Raw genomic sequence first — 18164 nt, 5'->3', positions numbered from 1 at the left:
TTCCAGAGGCCATTGAGAGTGTGTGGACGTCTCTTTCCTAAGGCCCGTTTTAGGAGTCCAAATGCACAGAAGTCCATGGGTGACCCATCTGGCGCCTTGACCGGAATGTCGCTGTAAGGAATTGCACGGATGCCAGTTTCCACCTCCATTCGCTGTAAGAACAGACGAGTCGAACGGGAGGTATGGCTGGATGCTTTATCTTGGTGCACCCAGACCTGGTTTTTGGCCCCCCCCCCCATACAGTGCCGGAATATCTATGTTATAAATGGGTGTTAAAACCTCATCCTGAAAGTACGTGGAGTTCACCTTCACATTATTAGCTACACGGCGAATTGCAATCTTGCCATTATAGCAGTATCCAGCGATGATCATGAAACCCCGTGGAAAACTTTCCTGGCATTCTCGATACAATGTTTGATGATTGTTTTTTTCGCGAGGGCGGTAGTAAATCGCGCGGAGTTTGTGACAGTCACTAAGGTAGACATATGCTTCGTCTAATGTCACCACATTTTTCCATCTCTCCCCTGCAAGATAGGTCTCGTAGAGCTTCCTAGCGTTCGTGCGACGTTCCGCAATGTGACTAGGCAACAGCTTGTGAACTCGCCGCTTATGCCGCATTTCTAGTTGCAGGTCCTTCTTGTTTATGGTGTTCACTGTTGACACAGACATTCCCAACTTACGTGCGATACTCCTTTGGGGGGCAGGGTTACCACCTGACACAAGGGCATTCACTTTTCTCACTATGTCCGGTGTACGACTCGTAGCTGCTCGTGGATTTGCCTGTTTCTTCCCCTGTGGAATTAGGCCCAGTCGGCCTTTGCCTTTTTTGTTCAATACCGCACCGATCCCGTTCTTCGATATCACAAAACCACGCTTCTTTCACATTCCTTTCATTGCCGAATTCCTATATATAGCAACGGAAAGGGCTGTTATGTAGCCCTCCCAGTATGGTTCAATTTTCTTCGGCATCGTTGTAGGTAAATGGCAAAACACTCTGCACACGCGTTCTCGGTACTGACGTGACTCAGCATGCACCGTTTGGACGGACTGACGTTGATAACAGCGCCGCCAGCGGCTTTCAAAATCGTCACCAGAGATCCCGAACAACCTTCTGTAACATCAATAACTTGACTAGAATCTGAATTATGAATACACTGGCTTTGCACCGTCTAGGGTCGACCATTACATTAACAAAGGGGTAAAATTCAACTGTTTCAATCCACAACATGCTGAAAGATAAATTTCACACATTCAATTTGGATTCGCACGCACTTTCACACATCTCTTTTCGTTTCCTTCACATCATGATCAGAAAGGCTAACTTGGACAGAACATACAGTTCAAATTTTAATCCGAACCACTGTGCAATCTTTCCTTCACCGAGGATCGAACATGGATTCCCTTGATTACAAGGCCACTGCATAAGCTATTACGTTATCGAGACACCCCAAGGTTTATTTACAGCGATAATTAATTTGTGTCATTACTATTATAATTTACTCACTTCGGGGTGCATATTCTAAGATTTCTTCTCTACGTACGCCACTGGACGTATCCACCCTGAATAATGGTAACATCGCATATCATACAGAGCAGGTAAATGTGTACGCATTAGTTGATCTAACAAAAAAATTTTTAAACATTCTTCAAATCCTAACCTAGCCAAACAAATGATTACTGTATGGATAGATGAATTAACAATACTACACATTTTTAGACAGTGTATCATCTCGAAGATATCATTCTCATTACAATTCAGACACAATCTTTTAAAAGATTTGATAAGGCAAGTAGTTTGTCGAAATCATATAACTATGTTATCAGAGCGACAAAAAGAAATGCATGTCTTCATTTTCTTATTACAGAATTTACGTAAGACGAAGTAAAAGTGCTTCAATCGAATAGAAAGCAAATGTGGATTTCTCAGAACAAGAGAATGTTGATATCTCTGTCACTTTCGTTAATCGTGACGATAAGGATTGCTGGTGAATGAATGAAGCGACTCTCACAAGGAAACACAGCCACTCACCGGTCAGGACTCGAATCTGAAACCTTAGGATGTCGAATCGACCAATCAACACTCTCGTACATCAAGGTGGCTACATTGGAGCTACTCCATACGTTATTTACACACACCATATTGGATTGATTTTCTGTTTTAAGTCCACTTTATGCACAGTAAGGCTAATCGGGACTGCACCTACAGTTTAAAGTCCGAATCGAACCCGGGACGCTACCACTGCGCTATCGGGGAAGCCACACACACCTTATTGTCAACACGTATCCTTGAGTAAACAACAATACGTGTCGACAATAAGGTGTGTTTCTTCCTTTTCCTTTTCCTGCCGTCCTGTTTCCCTAATTCTTCAGTTCTTCCTTTCCCTAATTCTCTCTCTTTCTTCCCTCCTTCTGTGGTCCTGTATCCTTAATTATTTCTTTCTTCCTCTCCCTCCTTATGTCGTTATGTTTCCTCAAATCTCTATTTCTTCCTTTCCATCCTTCTGTCGTCCTGTTTCCCTAATTATCCCTTTTATCCTTTCCCTCCTTCTGTCATCCTGTTTTACTAATTCTCTCTTCCTTCCTTTCACTTTTTCTGTCGTCCTGTTTCCCTAATTCTCTCTTTCTTCCTTCCCCCCCCCCCCACCGTCCTGTTTCTGTAATTCTCTTTCTTCCTTTCCCTCCTTTTTCTGTGCTATTTTCCTAATTTTATTTTTCTTCCTTTCCCTCCTTCTGTCGTCCTCCTTCCCTAATTATTTATTTCTTCCTTTCCTTCTGTCGTCCTGTTTCCCTAATTCACTGTTTCTTCCTTTCACTACTTCTGTCGTCCTCCTTCCCGTTTGCCTAATTCTCTCTGTCTTCCTCTTTCTCTAATTATCTATTTCTTCCTTTCCTTCCTTCTGTCGTCCTCCATCCCTAATTATCTATATCTTCCTTTCCCTCCTTCTGTTGTCCTGTTTTCCTAATTATCTATCTCTTCCTTTCCCTCCTTCTGTCGTCCTGTATCACTAATTCTCTTCCTTCCTTTCCCTCCTTCTTTCGCTACCTAATTCTCTCTTTCTTCCTTTCCCACCTTCTGTCATCCTGTTTCCCCAATTCTCTCTTTCTTCCTTGTTTCTCTATCATTCGTGCTCTGTTTTCTCTTTCTTTCTTTCTCACTTTTGTTGCTCTGTTTCTTTATTTCTCTTCTTCCTCTTTAGTATCTCTCGATTTCTTTCAGTTTCTCAATTTTTTATCACGTTCACGTTTTTTCATTTCCTATTGTATCCTCCTTTCTTACTCTACTCTGATTGATCCTGAAAGTTTGCTATGTGTATCTTGTAACATGAAGACACAGAGTGACATTCTTGCAGTATTACAGCTACTGCCATAGCAGCAAATCATGAAGGAAAAAATATCAAAAATGCAAGTCGATAACTACTTGCAGGATTCTTATCTCTCCTAATTGATCCTTCATTCTTTCTTGCACCTGGCCAAGTCACGTGATCACTATTTTGAATAGCATGACTGTTATCACATCACGTCATTGTCAGATGAAAATTGGGCGTCACGGATAAATTTTATACTTCTCTTGATAACGTAACTTCTTTCTTTAAACCATCAAAAAGGTAATTTTACACGGTTCACTGTAGGAAGTAGATATATTTCTAGTTGATTCAACGTGATACCCAGGTTAGTATTTTTGAGAGAGTTTGTTTACTATCGTATTGCTTCATTACTTGTTTATCTCGGATCGTGTATTTTCACATTCGGTATTTCGTTGCGTAAAACAGTGCCTCCTTATGATAATAAGAATTGCATACGTGACATTCAACTACTCATTATAGCCTAGTAAACGAAGGATTTTTGTCGGAAGCTGAATTTTGGTGCATTGTTAGACCATCATAAGAGATGTATTTTCCCAAAAGTCCCCGCCCTTCCCCCCATAGCATTCCTCCCTACGCCCCCCTGAACATTCAATATGCAGTGTTTTAGGAAAACATTAATATCTCTGAAACTAGTGGGCACATCGGGCAGTTCTTTTTTCAGTTTCAGTGCCAACATTACTCTCTATAAATTAGATCCTTTTCATGTTTTAAATATTCCCAATGGTTTTTGAGTAATTTAAAGATAAAATGAAAAAAATGTAAATTTTTATACTCACTTTTTCCTTTTTGGCACTGCATTTTCGTTACAAATGATAATATTGGAAAATTATCCAAACAAAAGTTGTAGAGTATAAAATTATCTCTAACTTGATACTAATGATGACAAGCTTGCTACTAAAATTTGCCCTGTACCGGGTAAAGTTTGAACACTCGCTGTGTGCACTCCCGCTACGTTCCGCAAAAATGCGCACATTTTGATGTTTTTTGTTCATATGTGCTACATTTAAGCAATATTTTTAATATTTTGTAACATTTAAAGTAGCCCAATATACAATTTTAATTGTCTTAGTAAACCCTCGTCAACACGAATCCCTAGGGACCGAAAATCAAGAGTTCGTGTTAAGAAAAAAATTCGTGCTAACCGTGGACTCAAATTTTATTGTTGCAATACAGTTCTTTCTACACATTAACCATTTACAATACGTATTATGTATGTCACCATAGAAAACAGTACTACAGTAATTAACTTTAAAAAAAAAGTACTCACAGATCATTTTCTGGTGAAAAACAGTTCAGTATGTGTTGTGATGACACAGATTCCCAGGATGCGGCGATAGCTTTTATTGTATCAAGCACACTCCTACTTGGGGTCTTCTACGTTTTAAACACATCTGAACACTCAACTGAATTTGTTGGTTCAATACGTATAAGCTCATTGTTGACGCGAAGATCACGATTGTCGAGCAATTGCACCCAAGTTTTAATCTTGGTGTTACTCGTACTGGCTATGTTTTAAAGAATAGAAAAACACCTTTGAACACATTGTGATCTGAATCTGTTGGTTACAATACTGTATAAGTTGATTGTTGACAAGATGATAGAGATTGTTGAGCGATGTCTTACATACCTAGCAGAGAAACAACAGAAAAAAAATATGAAAACCTTTGAAAGTTCGTGTTAGATGAGATCTAATGACGCAACGGACTAAGAAACAGTTCGTAATTCGTGGTAACCGAAATTCGCGTTAAACGATAAAACTTTCTATAAGATATAATACATCCCTTCCGGGACCAACATTTTGTTCATGTTAACCGAGAGTTCGTCTTAAGCGAGTTTGTGTTAACGAGGGTTTACTGTATTTTGAAAATATTAAAATCAGCTGCATGCAAATATTTTCATTTGTTAATAACCTGTGGCCCGACAGCCCTTGAAGGGCCTAGGACTGCCTTCCTACTGCCAGTCTCCCTACCACAATCCTACCTAGAGGTGTGGAGATCTTCAACCGGTAATGGGGTGACGTGTGGTCAGCACGTCGAACCCCCAGACGTTATAGGAAATTTCCGTGAGCGGGTTACCTCAGGAAAATATCACTCTTGTCTGTCATTGTCATATTGTTGAACTCTACGCATGATTGTTTCAAGTACTTTTTCGTAGTCTAGTTGAGTTGAGTTGGTGTTTTAAGTCCATTTATGCACAGCACGGCTAATCGGGACTGGACCTACAGTTTAAAGTGGGAACCGAACCACTTGTGCCTCCACCGGGTATCGAACCCGGGACCCCTTCATTACAAGGCGACGACGATACCACTGTACCTTGAATCTTTGGAACAGCGCCGCGCACAACGGTAGAGAAGGGGAGAAAGTAAACTTGTGACTAATTTTACTTAAAGTGGTAACCTCAAAGTAGGTATATAACGATCAAATCTTGCTTAAGCTAATCAGGTATCATTAAATAACTATATGACCTAATAAATTAATTTCACCGTAATAAGCAATGGGAATTAAAGTGCAGTAAAGGCCCGAGAGATACGCTGTTCACCTGGGTTTACGAAGCATTTCACGTTCGAAGAGGCCAGACCACGGATGTAAACCACAAGATAAGAACTTTGGAACTACTGAACGGATTTGAATAAAATTTTATACAGCTCTGTATAACATCATAATCGTCGAGATGAAGCCCAACTTCATAGGAGGCGAATCAAGCGAGAAATCAAAGGATAAAGAATAAGGGTGATTGATTGATAGGTTGATTTAGTTTATTTTACTTCGCGTTTTGTGCCTCTTGGCTAATTTGCGAAGATGGGGATGAGTGATGAAATTGACGAATGGACATTCACAAACAACCAAGCCCGAGCGGGATTCGAACCCGGGACCCTTGGCGTCGCAGCGCGATGTGCTAACCACTTTTTTTTACTTTTTTTATTATTACTATTATTACAAATTACATTTTATATGAACATGGTTAAGCCTCCCCGATGGCGCAGTGGTAGCGTCGTCGCCTTGTAATCAAGGGGTCCCGGGTTCGAATCTCGGTGGAGGCACATAGTGGTTCAGATCCCACTTTAAACTGTAGGTCCAGTCCCGATTAGCCTTACTGTGCATAAAGTGGACTTAAAACAACAAATCAATCAATGAACATGGTTAAAAATAAGAAACCTTCTTTTTATTCATAAACAACCTTTAGGAAATATGCATAATTCTTTCTGTTATAAACAATAGTGTCTTCCATTAATTCTTGTTGTAAGAAATCTTTAAAATTACATGCGTACTTAATATTTGTGCAGTTTAATGTATAGCAAATAGAATTGCTAATAAGCCATTGTACTGCATTCCATTTGGTTTTAGGATAATACTTAAAATCTGGTATTATTACAGTCTGTGTCGTATAATTAGCTGTTGATGTACGACATATTCTACTTAACATGTTTCGTAATTGTTGCCACATGGTACTTGCGTGACGACATTTAGATATTCTGTGTTCTATTGTATCTTCCTCACTGCACACATTACATAATGACGTGTCACTGAATTGAAGTCGATGTCTTTTACTTTCGGTATCATATTTATCATGTACTAATATGTACCATAAGGATTGAACCTTGTTAGTTAAATGTTTCGCCCAAACATTTGTCCATACTATGTTCCATTCCATTGTTACTCTACTTTCGTTGACTGCGTATTTAGGTCAAGTTCCTGGCGATACAAGTCATTGACTTCTAGGTTCGTTATCATACTTCCTGCTCCCAGTCTGTACACACATTCTGCAATAGAAGGTAAAAGATAAGCAAAGTTTTTCGGGATAGCTGCTGTGTGCATTGGCAAGGTCAAGGGAATTTTATTGAGGATGGAACGTAGCACTATCGCTGTGTAGCTATCTGGTTGTTGTATAAGCATCTGTAGATTACGCGTGTTGAACAATGCCGCTGCTTTCCATTCTACGTGCATTAGTCCCAATCCACCTGCCGTTCGCATTGTACTGCAGTGTTATAAACCACTCTGAAAACCTGACCTTGCCACAAGAAATACGTAGCTAGCGATCGTAAATGTGTTGCAAAAATTCTTGACAAAGGGAAGAGTGCTGCAAGAAACGAAACTTTTGCGAATATCTATCTGTTTAAATAATGCACTCTTGATATAAGCGATAAATTTCGTAACACATTGGTTTTAATCAAACCTTGTATGTTATTTATTATTGTTTCAAAAATTATATTTATCGTCGATTGTAATTTATTCTGAAAAACTATCCCCAATATTCTTACTTTATCTTTAGCTACAATTTCACGTCCATATGTTAAGCTTGTTTGCTTTCCCAGTGGCAACAAATACGATTTTTCATAATTAATTTTTGCACCTGATATTTGCATGTATTCATTTAGACAGACTATAACTTCCTCATAATCAGTCTTCGAGTTAATGAAGGCTGTTACATCGTCCACATACCCACATACATGTAAGTAGTTTTCACTATATCTCAGAGATGACAATTTTGTTTGAATCATGTTCAGAAAAGGTGATAACGATAACATGAACAGATATGAACTTAGTGGTGATCCTTGTAAGACTCCTCTTTTCACCTGTATTGTCGATGTTAGGAACCCATTAACAAGTACCTTAATATATATGTTTCTAGTTAATAGTTGTATCCAACTAATAAATTTGTCACCAAACCCAAGTTTTTGTAAAACTAATTTTAAGTATTTATGACTAACATAATCATATGAAGATGCAAAGTCAAGCGTGAAAATAGCTGCGTCAGTGTCATTCTTCTCTTCATATGTTGCTATTATATCTCTAGTTATCATTAATGCTTAGTGTGGTGCCAAAACTTGGCATTCCATATTGTGTGTTACCTACTAACAATGACATATATGGTTTTAACCTATTTGATATTATTTTTGTTAAGATTTTATACTCAACATTCATTAGATAAATTGGTCTGTAGACATAAATTTTTATCGGTTTCTTTACCTTAGGTATTAAAACAATCACTCCAGTACTACGATTTTTTCCTATCTTCATTTTGTGAAATAACTCTTGAACCCACTCAGTTACTGTGGGTCCTATAATAGGCCATATCTTCTTATAACCTTCACTTGTAATACCATCGATACCTGGCGATACATTTCCACGTAAACTGAAAACCGTTTTAGTTATTTCATCCTGAGTAAACTCTTTTTCTAATATATTTCTATCTTCATCCTGAAGTATTGTGTGTATATTATTTATTATTATGTTGCCCTCTATTATGTCGATCGATTCTGTTTCAAATTTTTGTTGAAAATGTTCCTTTATTACTTGTTGAATTTCAGATTGCATTATAATTTCTTTCTCATGTTTGTTTTAATTTTGTTTATAATTTTTCTCTGACCTCTATTTCGTTCTTGTTTTATATGATATAATGTGGTTGTTTCTCCGTGATCAAAGGGCTGTACCTTACTTCTTACTTGAATACCTTTTATTTTATTTCTATGGAATCCTAATAATATCGCCTGAACATGCTTAATTTTATCTTGTACTGACTTACATTGCAATACTTGATATTTCAATTCATGCAAAACACTATAGTAAAAATTGTACATACTATTTCTGTCTTGATATTTTTGTTTTCCATAGTTTTTACAATTTTTTTTGGAATTCTACTTTAAAGCAACTATCCCACGACTCCACAACATTTGTCTTATAAGTAGTTTTTGTTGAGCACGTCTTCCATTTTTCTTGAAAACGTACATTGAATTCCTTGTCTTGAATCAATGCATTATTTAAATGCCGGAAACCTGGTCCTCTACAAATATTATCTGAATCTATTTTGATCCTATCGATATATGCAAAATGGTCTGTAAAGCAAATTGGGAAAGTTTGCACATTAGAAACGTGGTGCTTAATATTATTAGATACATAAATTCTATCAATGCGCGAGGCATGATTTGGTTTGATGTACAGTCATGGAAAAAAGTTCTTCCCCATAAGGCTTTAATAGGAGCAAGTAATGCAGGAGGGTAGGCAACACATATTGCACCCTTCGATGATCGGGTGATTTTGCCTGTCTTATCACCGAGAAATGTGTTCCACGCGAAGGTCAACATGACAGGAAAGCAAAGAGGGTCACGTGACTATTGGTTACGTGGAGTGTTGTGCTTCTCCACGTCCCCAGTTCTTGATCCACATTGCAGAAAAAGTAGAGCTGCATGCAATATATGAAAATAGGTTGTTTTCAACTACACGCTTAATTATGATTTTCCCAATTGTAAATCTATCAGACGTGTCTCCCGATTTAGTCGGGACAGTCTTTTACTTTGAATTCCTGTTTTTTCATAGGCGTAACTTGACGGGAGCAGAAAGGGCATTTGTAACCCCCCCCCAAAAAAATCAGGTTTCTTAAAGCTGCTAAAACAGGAATTAAATACTATGATTTGACGCGTCCAAAAAAAGTGTTATATTGAAAGATTGTTCCCAAATACGTAGATAGCAATTTAATACTTTGAAAGTGTCTCAGATTTGTTTATTATGTCACATCTTAGTGTGGCACAGGTCTACTACAAAAGTGAAATTTCGTAACAGAAATATGAACCCACTCCTTTTATTTCGTAGCCGATTTCATCTTGAAACTGAAATTAAGAATATTTGTTAACAAGGTAAAAAGGTAAAGTGTTCCCCTGTGCATAGCACCACGCCATGAAGGCGTATAGGGGGTGTTGGGGTAACGCCCCACACTTTCTTGATCCGGTCGTGAGTGGGGGTGATGTGTTCAGCATCACGCCCCTGACCGCCTTTACCCCCCAGGGTTTCCCCCAGGTACCCATGTTATTCGACGCTGGGTAGACGCCGGGACCGCTTCCACCGTTAACAAGGTCATTGGTAAACAATAAAAAAATGTGTTAGACCCAATTCTTTAATACCTTATCATAATCTTTATCGCAATTTTAAATTTTGTTGTAAGTCCACTTTATGCAACAAAAAAAAAGGTAAAGTTCTCACCTGTGCTTAGCGCTACGCCATGAAGGCGTATAGGGGGTGTGGGGGTAATGCCCCACACTTTCTTGATTCGTTCGTGAGTGGGGGTGATGTGATCAGCATCACGCCGCCCCATACTTTCTTGATTCGTTCGTGAGTGGGGGGTGATGTGATCAGCATCACGCCCCTGACCGCCTTTACCGCCAGGGTTTCCCCCAGGTATCCATGTCATTCGACGCTGGGTGGGCGCCGGGGCCGCTTCCAACGTTAGAAAAGTTCCCGGGCTTGAACCGGCCGGGGATCGAACCCGGGGCCTATAGCATGGTAGTCAGACGCGTTACCGACTGAGTCACCGGCACAGATAGACTAATCTGAACTGCATACAGTTTAAAGTGGGATCCGAACCACTATGTGCGATCACCTGGTATCGTGCCCGAGACCCCTTGATTACAAGGCCTTACCACTACGCGATCAGTGAGGCGCACACAATCTTTGTATTTCGACCTTTTTAAACCTATATGTATCATATAAGAGGTTGTTTAACATTGCTATGCCTCTATGGATTATATATAGCCAGTATTCGAGCACATAGCGTCAGGTTTCATAGAATATAAGCTTCTCTTGCATGTTTATGGTTTCCTGTCTGCAGTAGAAAAACTGGCAGGTTCCCGTAGCTTTTCTTTCAATAGTCTTACAATGGTTGCATATCATATCACTCAAATTTGATTCATTCGTTGCGAACACAATCCCCGATGGCGGAGTGGGATCGTGGGCGCCTTGTAATTAAGGGATCCCGGGTTCTATACTCGGTGGAGGAACATAGTGGTTCGGATCCCCCTTTAAACTGTAGGTCCATTCACGATTAGCCTAACAGGACATAAAGTGAACTTAAGACACCAAATCAAGCAACCAACACAATCCCGTTATTGTCCAGATTATCGAATCCAGAGCCTTCGTCGCGAATAACATAAGCAGGAAGACAACGTGAAATAACCGAACAGAAACAGAACCTAAAACCTACATCGGATAGATTGGATTAAGTCGACGATACAGCACGGGTTCTGAAATGAAACAGAATACGAAAGTTGAGGGACCTCTATACGCACCCACTTTTCCTCCACTCAATGGGGAAGATATCCTTCTAGCTGAGAAGCCTTTACGTAGGAGTGCCCTGAGGGAACTTCAAGGCCACGACGATAAAGTGTTCTACGTGCAGCGGCGTATACTGTGGGTCATCTAGGTAATCGCAGATGACCCGGCTGTATTTCTTTTTTTTTTTAATATATATATATATATATATACATTTCCTCGCAATATTCTTCCAAACCAATTTCGATGCATACATTTCCTTGCTTCCAGCGCGCGAATACTTCCAATCGTTTGCCACCGAATGTCCGGGAACCTTTCTCCAGCCGGTGGAATGACTTCAGGGAATCTCACCCTGACGTCATTCCTCCCGCTTTCCTTACAACCCTTGGCGAGGAGGGAGGAGAAAGGAAAGAGGGGGAGGAAACACTGCTTTTCAGGCGCGGTGATTCCGTGCCCAGGCTAAGCTCCTTCTTGTGAGAGTCCACCGGTCGCACTCTCAACCTTGAGAGCCTCACCGTTCCCTCCGCTCAACTAGGGAAAACATACCCGGTAGAGTGCGAAGAACAGGAAAACTGAATAACATGGGCAAACCAATTCTACGCTAATTTTAACTTTACATTTGCTTCTGTCTTGCTGATTTCTGTTACTTGAACATAAATTTATCAAAAGGGAAAAGCTTAAATATTGAAGATGAAGCAAACTGAATTAAAATTCAAGGCTTAAGCAATTAAAGCAACTATTTGCTGACTCCCCCCATCCTTGTATTTACAAAAATAGTGATTGTTTCTCCTCTCTAATCTTCAAAAGCAGCGAGAATACTTCTCTCACGGAACTGAATATTTTTTTAAAGGGAAACCCCCCTTCCCGAAATCCTACAAATATCTAATTTAAAAAGTGTATAGTGGTAATTCATTTTACTTCATTAGCAGGATTAAACACTTTGCTTAATACGTTGTAATAATCTGAGATTCATCTTCAGGACTTCTAACCCCACTGTTTCAAATTTATGTGGCGGCTGCTAATAAGGGATGATCCCCATCCCGAAATAAAATTCTGACTCTGACCTGCAATGATTCGAACTTTTAAAAACCTGTCATTTCGAGCTCGGAAAGGGATTTTTTATATTATTCATAGGGAATTTCATTCTGAGCCAGGAACACAACAACAGAAGTTTGCCGCGTGAAACTGAATGCGTGTAGTCGTTGGCTTCGTGCTGTGCTTCGTGTTTATTATTTATTTAGGTGTTAGTGTTTGTCGTGATAGTGCTGTGTTAAAGGGTAATGGATGCGATACAAGATTTGCTGGTGAAACCTTTTGGAACAAGATCTTTTCAGGAGAAGTTGCAAATTGTTAATACAGGTAGGCCAGTGTCATCGCTTGAACTTATTTCTACACACAAAGACAAAATCGGGAATATGTGAGGCATTTTCGCAAGCAAATTATGACAAAACACCATAGTTGACAGGAAGTATAAGTGTTAATAAGCTTTGCATTTTTGTTCGCCGTGCTTACTTTTCGGGGCTGAAAAGAATGTATGGACGCGTGACTGTAATCTTTGCAACACTTGTGCCAAACATGAGAAATCCAAAAGTCACATAACTTCCTTTGTTAAGCTGCAATCTTTCGCCCAGACACGTATTGACGTGAACTGGACAAACAGCGTGCTTTGGATGTGGTACGGCACAAGTAATCGGGTCCTGGAGTAAGTTGAATTTTGCACTTAAACTATTATTGCGGGTTTTTATTTCACTAGTGCACGTCTTTCATTTTTATATTTCACAGGCTGTTTTTTTATAGCTTTATAATACTGTCTTGTTTTATTATTTGAAATTCTACGCGTATAGTAAACTGCAATAACGAGAATTAATTGATTGTGATCGTAGCAATAAGACAAACATTCCGACACAATATTCCTAAATCCAATATGGAGCGTGACATAAATTGCACGGAAACTTTTGGAGTTTGAGGATCAAAAGGTCGGAGATTACCCACTCGTTAGAACCAGCATACGCCACTGTCTACGTGCAATGACGGGACCAAAACATACGTCAGATAGCTGTGTTCCTCCTTATTTCGTACGCCATTGATAACTGGAACACGTGACCTCGTCTTTGGTAGAGCAGAAGCCTGCTTGCTTGCCACCACCCTTTAGTTCAGTGACCTTCGCCCGTAGTCAGCAAGTACTTGTCTGTGAGGCTACACAAGAATAGATATTTCGTTAGTGGCTGTAAGTATTGTTTCATCTGCAGTTATATCAGTTAACATTTCAATAGTTTCCTTCCTAATGGTTACGTTAGTGATAAACATGTAAATTAGTTCTCGAGAGTGAACGTTTTATCTATTTGAACGGGGGATTTTTATAGAGCCTGCATGTATTATTTTTTCCTGAAACAAGAAGAAATTCGAAGACGCAAAAAGAGTTGTATAAGAGTAGTTAACAAAAGGAAAAAAGAAGAAGAAAACGAAAATGTAAATGCTGACATAAATTATGGTAGAGATCGAGTGAATAACATTTTGTCATGGGGCCTCCTCGATGGAGTAGTGATAACGTCGTCGCCTTGTAATCAGTGGATCCCGGGTTTGATACACGATGGATGCACATAGTGGTTAGTATCCCACTTTAAACTGAAGGTCGAGTCCAGATTAGCATATCTGTGCACCAAACCAAAACTAAGAAAGAAATTGTCAGTGTAAGAAAATTTCATGTTCAACCAGATACGAAACAAAAGGGAATAATATATTGCAGGTTGGAGTTCACATCTGTAGCATCTAACCAGCACAATTATGAATCGCAACATATCGTATGAGATCCATTTTTATTATACATGTATGATAATATAAGAGAAGTAGAGGAAAGAGAAAACCAAGCGAAACACGGACGCCTTCTCCAGAATTTCAAATCTCGTTACATAAGGTTCTGGGTTGGAGTCCCGAACAGGCATGACTTTCTTGTTCTTGCCCTTTTATCTGCTTCATTTCATCATAATTCATCGTTATGGTTTACCTGCAGGGGAAGAATAATGACAATAATTGCCAATACAAAGCCAATGACAAACAGAACAACTCGATTACGGAGGTGCCAAGAAGAAACGAGACTTGACAGTTTATCCCCCTCTCGGTTTGTCGAATTGAAAATTGCTCTCCCGTTCTCGGTCTCGACTAGTTAAATATAGAAATCGAAAATGTATGTGAATGAATATACATGTATTTTATATATTCCGGTTTTGTAGGAGATTTCGTGAGAGATGAAATAAGTACTCTTCCATCGTATTTATTTTTATAATTTTGATTCCCTGTTCGATGATCGCGACGATAAGGACGAGTGACCATTACATGAAATTGATGACGAAATAGTCAAACACCCCCGACAAGGACGGTACTCAAACCCGGGAACTTTGGCGACGATATCGAATGTCAATCACTTAATGAGCTTGACCACCGAGCCTGCTTAATGTTGTTTCTCTCAGGAAATTCGTAATAACTGTCAATATCCCACATTCACTATCATTTTCTTCATAATTTATCTTATTGTTGTGATTAACCTGAATTCAATGAATTAGTTGAAAGGCAAAAATGCAAGATTGAATGTCTCTGATGTTACTTCGTGCCGAATAATATGACGTGGTATTATGATATGAATTTATTAATCATATAATATGCCTATTCATTCCATTGATTGATCCCAATTGAGCACACAAAATATGCTATAATGTCCACTCCATGGAGGAGTGGTTAGCACAGCGCCCTACGATGCCATGGGTCCCTGGTTAGAATCTCGACTTGGGCGTGGGTGTCCTTGGTAAGTGTCCCTTCATCAATTTCATCATAGCATCACTCATCTTCATCGTCGCTATTTGCCAAAAGTGAAAGAATAGCAAATCTAAATAACAAACATCCAATCAAATCGAACATCTCTACCGATTTAATTCTATACGGTACCGAATTCCCACTTTATTACTGCATCTTAAGTCATTTTACAGCATCTCAATTGTTTTCCGATTCGAAAACATTTGGAATGTTGTTTTGTGCAGTTGATTGTGCATTGTTTCGTTGTTTGGATTGTTTAATTAACGTCGCATTAATTAGTTTTAGACCAATCGTGACGGGGGAAGCAAGAGCACAAAGAAAGCGAAAAAGACAAGGAAGAGACCACGGATTTCTTTAAAGATAGCATCCCGTGAATACAACTCAAGTGACTGCAGAATATTATGAATAAAATTTATTTCGCTTTTTCCTTTTATTTCTGTTTCAGTTATTTTACTTCGCTTTTCTTCTACCACTCGCGTTACTCGTGTCGGTGAGGAAGAATTATAAACTCGTGCAATGGACGATGGTACAAAAAAATATATGCCTCTCCCACGGTTCGAAACTGTCAGTACAAAATATTGTCTTATATTTAAAATTTACGGGCAAATATGGTTTGTCAGGTAGCAATTTTCGCTTATCTCTTTCTCAAGGGGTTCCATTGCCTCTCTGATGTCGTAGTAGTAACGTATTCGCCATGTAATGAAAGGCTTCCGAATTCAATACCAAGTAGAGAGGCATTTGGTTCGAATCCCATTTTAATCTGTAGGTCCAGTGCATGAACTAGCCTTAAACAATTAACGTGTGGCATGTGGTCTGTGATGAGAACCATCATTTCAGCGAACCTTCTTGACAATGACTCTAATATCACTTGATAGAATAGTATTTCCTTACGAGTAGCTCTTGTCAAGAAACCAGTTCCTGAAATTTTCTTCTGGAGGCATCGTAGCACCCAGCTGTTTGTTGTGGCTGGGGCACGAGTCATGTGACTCATGCTATCAAAGCTCAATCCTTCCCGAGAAGTCAGAATCACCAGGCAAACTTAAGCGAATATTTTGTTATTTGGGTTGCATAAACAACAGGCTTTAAGACGTTACGAAATTCTACGTCCCGTGGCCCAGGTATTTTTTTCTAAGACTGTACGTATAACCATCTTCATTTCCTTTAACATATTCCCATGTATCAACTAATTGTAATCCATCTATTAATGGTTTTAAAGTTGGGGAGTAGTTGTAACCTGGTTTCTGATCAATGGTTCTTAGAACTGAATTAAAATCACCTCCTAAGATGAAAGATGTAATATTAGCTCTTAATTCCGCCGCCACGTCTTCAAGAAAGAAGTGGTTCCGCTGTGTTCTGTTTTGTGAGCCAGAAGGTGCGTAAATATTACAAAGTTTTATTCCATTTAATATTGCTGTTATTATTCTTCCTGAATAGTAACATTGTATCTGTTGTATCGGTATTCCTTTACGAATATAGAGAGCTGTACCATGATTTTGTGGAGCAAAATTATTATACACATCATATAAAGTATGTTACAGTTTTCTAAATATGGGGCCTCCCCCATGGCGCAGTGGTAGCGTAATTGCCTTGTAATCAAGGGGTCCCGGGTTCGATACCCGGTGGAGGCACAAGTGGTTCGGATCCCACTTTAAACTGTAGGTCCAGTCCCGGTTAGCCTTACTGTGCATAAAGTGGACTTTAAACAGCAACTCAAACCAAGTTTTCTAAATATGGTGTTCCAATTTCTTGCAAAAAGGCTATATCCACATATGTTTTTTTTAAGGAAGTCTAGTAAAGCTTCCTGCTTAATATTACTACACGACTTATTATAATTAAGAGTAGCTACTGTATAGGTAAACATATTATGAATGTATAATGAAAAGCTAAGGATTACATACATATATATATATATATATATATATATATATATATATATATATGTAGAATTATAAGAAAATACTCTTTTCCAGTTCATTTTACCTTAATCTTATTCTGGCTATATATGCAATATTTCACACCAATTAGCAAGGCCAAACTATTTGTTAAATTATTGTTTCGATTTACTTAAATCACCTACCTTGCGCCTAGATCTTCTTTTCGCTAAGTTCATGTCGCTCACTTTCGCCGCACTTTTAGTCCGTTTTTTTATGCCAGTTACATTTTTCACTACAATTTTCATATTTACACTACTACTCTCACTATCTTCATCAGTAATCGACTCACTATCCATATCGTCTCCCATTGCGTCTTGTTGTTCTTCCTGTCTTTCTGCTGTCTTCTGATCCTTAATGTCATTGGTGCGTATCACGCCATCCCCTAGTTCTACTTCTCTCACTGATTCAGGTTTGGAGTTTTCTTCCTTAGTTACCAAACATGGTGTACCATCTTCCTCTGAGATCTTCGAAGCCGCAACTGCCACTTCTGCTTCCTTCGTGGTGTCTTCTACGGGGTTGGCAGGTGTTCCGTCCTTCTGGGGGTTAGGGTGTCTTTCTGTATGTATTTCAGTTGATTCCAGCTGATTCTCAAGGCTAGTAGAAGGTGTTTCGCTGGATGGAACTTCTTGGTATGGTCCTGAGGTTCCTACGTATCCTTATCGTTGTTGCGCCACTTGACTGTAGTTTCGTCCGTGCCTGAGCGGAACTCTCAGGACAGTGGGTTGACGAAGGTCGCACATCCTACGTTCATGACCAGGCTGGTGACAAATCTGGCACGTCCGTTGCTGTCCATCATAGATAACGTGACACTGAAACGAGCGGATTACTAGAAATGAAGGTATTGGTTTTGTGACTTCCATTTTAGCCACTCGCACTCCATTATACATTGGATTGGTTTGGTGTTTTAAGTCCACTTTATGCACAGTAAGGCTAATCGGGACTGGACCTACAGTTTTTTTTAAAGTGGGATCCGAACCACTTGTGCCTCCACCGGGTATCGAACCCGGGACCCCTTGATT

The 18164-nt window shown here is 39.3% G+C and overlaps 1 protein-coding gene and 1 non-coding gene across 2 annotated transcripts in view; both read left to right on the top strand.

Annotated features, from left to right (window-relative positions):
- Positions 1–3531: 3531 nt before the first annotated feature.
- LOC145977930 (salivary peroxidase/catechol oxidase-like) overlaps positions 3532–18164 on the top strand; it is a 101404-nt gene continuing 86771 nt past the window's right edge. The window contains exon 1 of the mRNA XM_083110258.1: positions 3532–3669. The gene's annotated coding sequence lies outside the window, so the exon portion shown is untranslated. The remainder of the gene's footprint in view (positions 3670–18164) is intronic.
- Positions 16765–16839, top strand: TRNAT-UGU (transfer RNA threonine (anticodon UGU)). The gene has a single exon. It is a non-coding gene; the product is annotated as a tRNA-Thr (tRNA).

Source organism: Lepisma saccharinum, chromosome 24 (genome assembly GCF_977018435.1).
Source record: "Lepisma saccharinum chromosome 24, izLepSacc3.1, whole genome shotgun sequence".
Taxonomy (NCBI): domain Eukaryota; kingdom Metazoa; phylum Arthropoda; class Insecta; order Zygentoma; family Lepismatidae; genus Lepisma; species Lepisma saccharinum.
The sequence above is the reverse complement of the archived record's forward strand: the minus strand, read 5'-3'. Positions and strand labels throughout refer to the sequence as shown.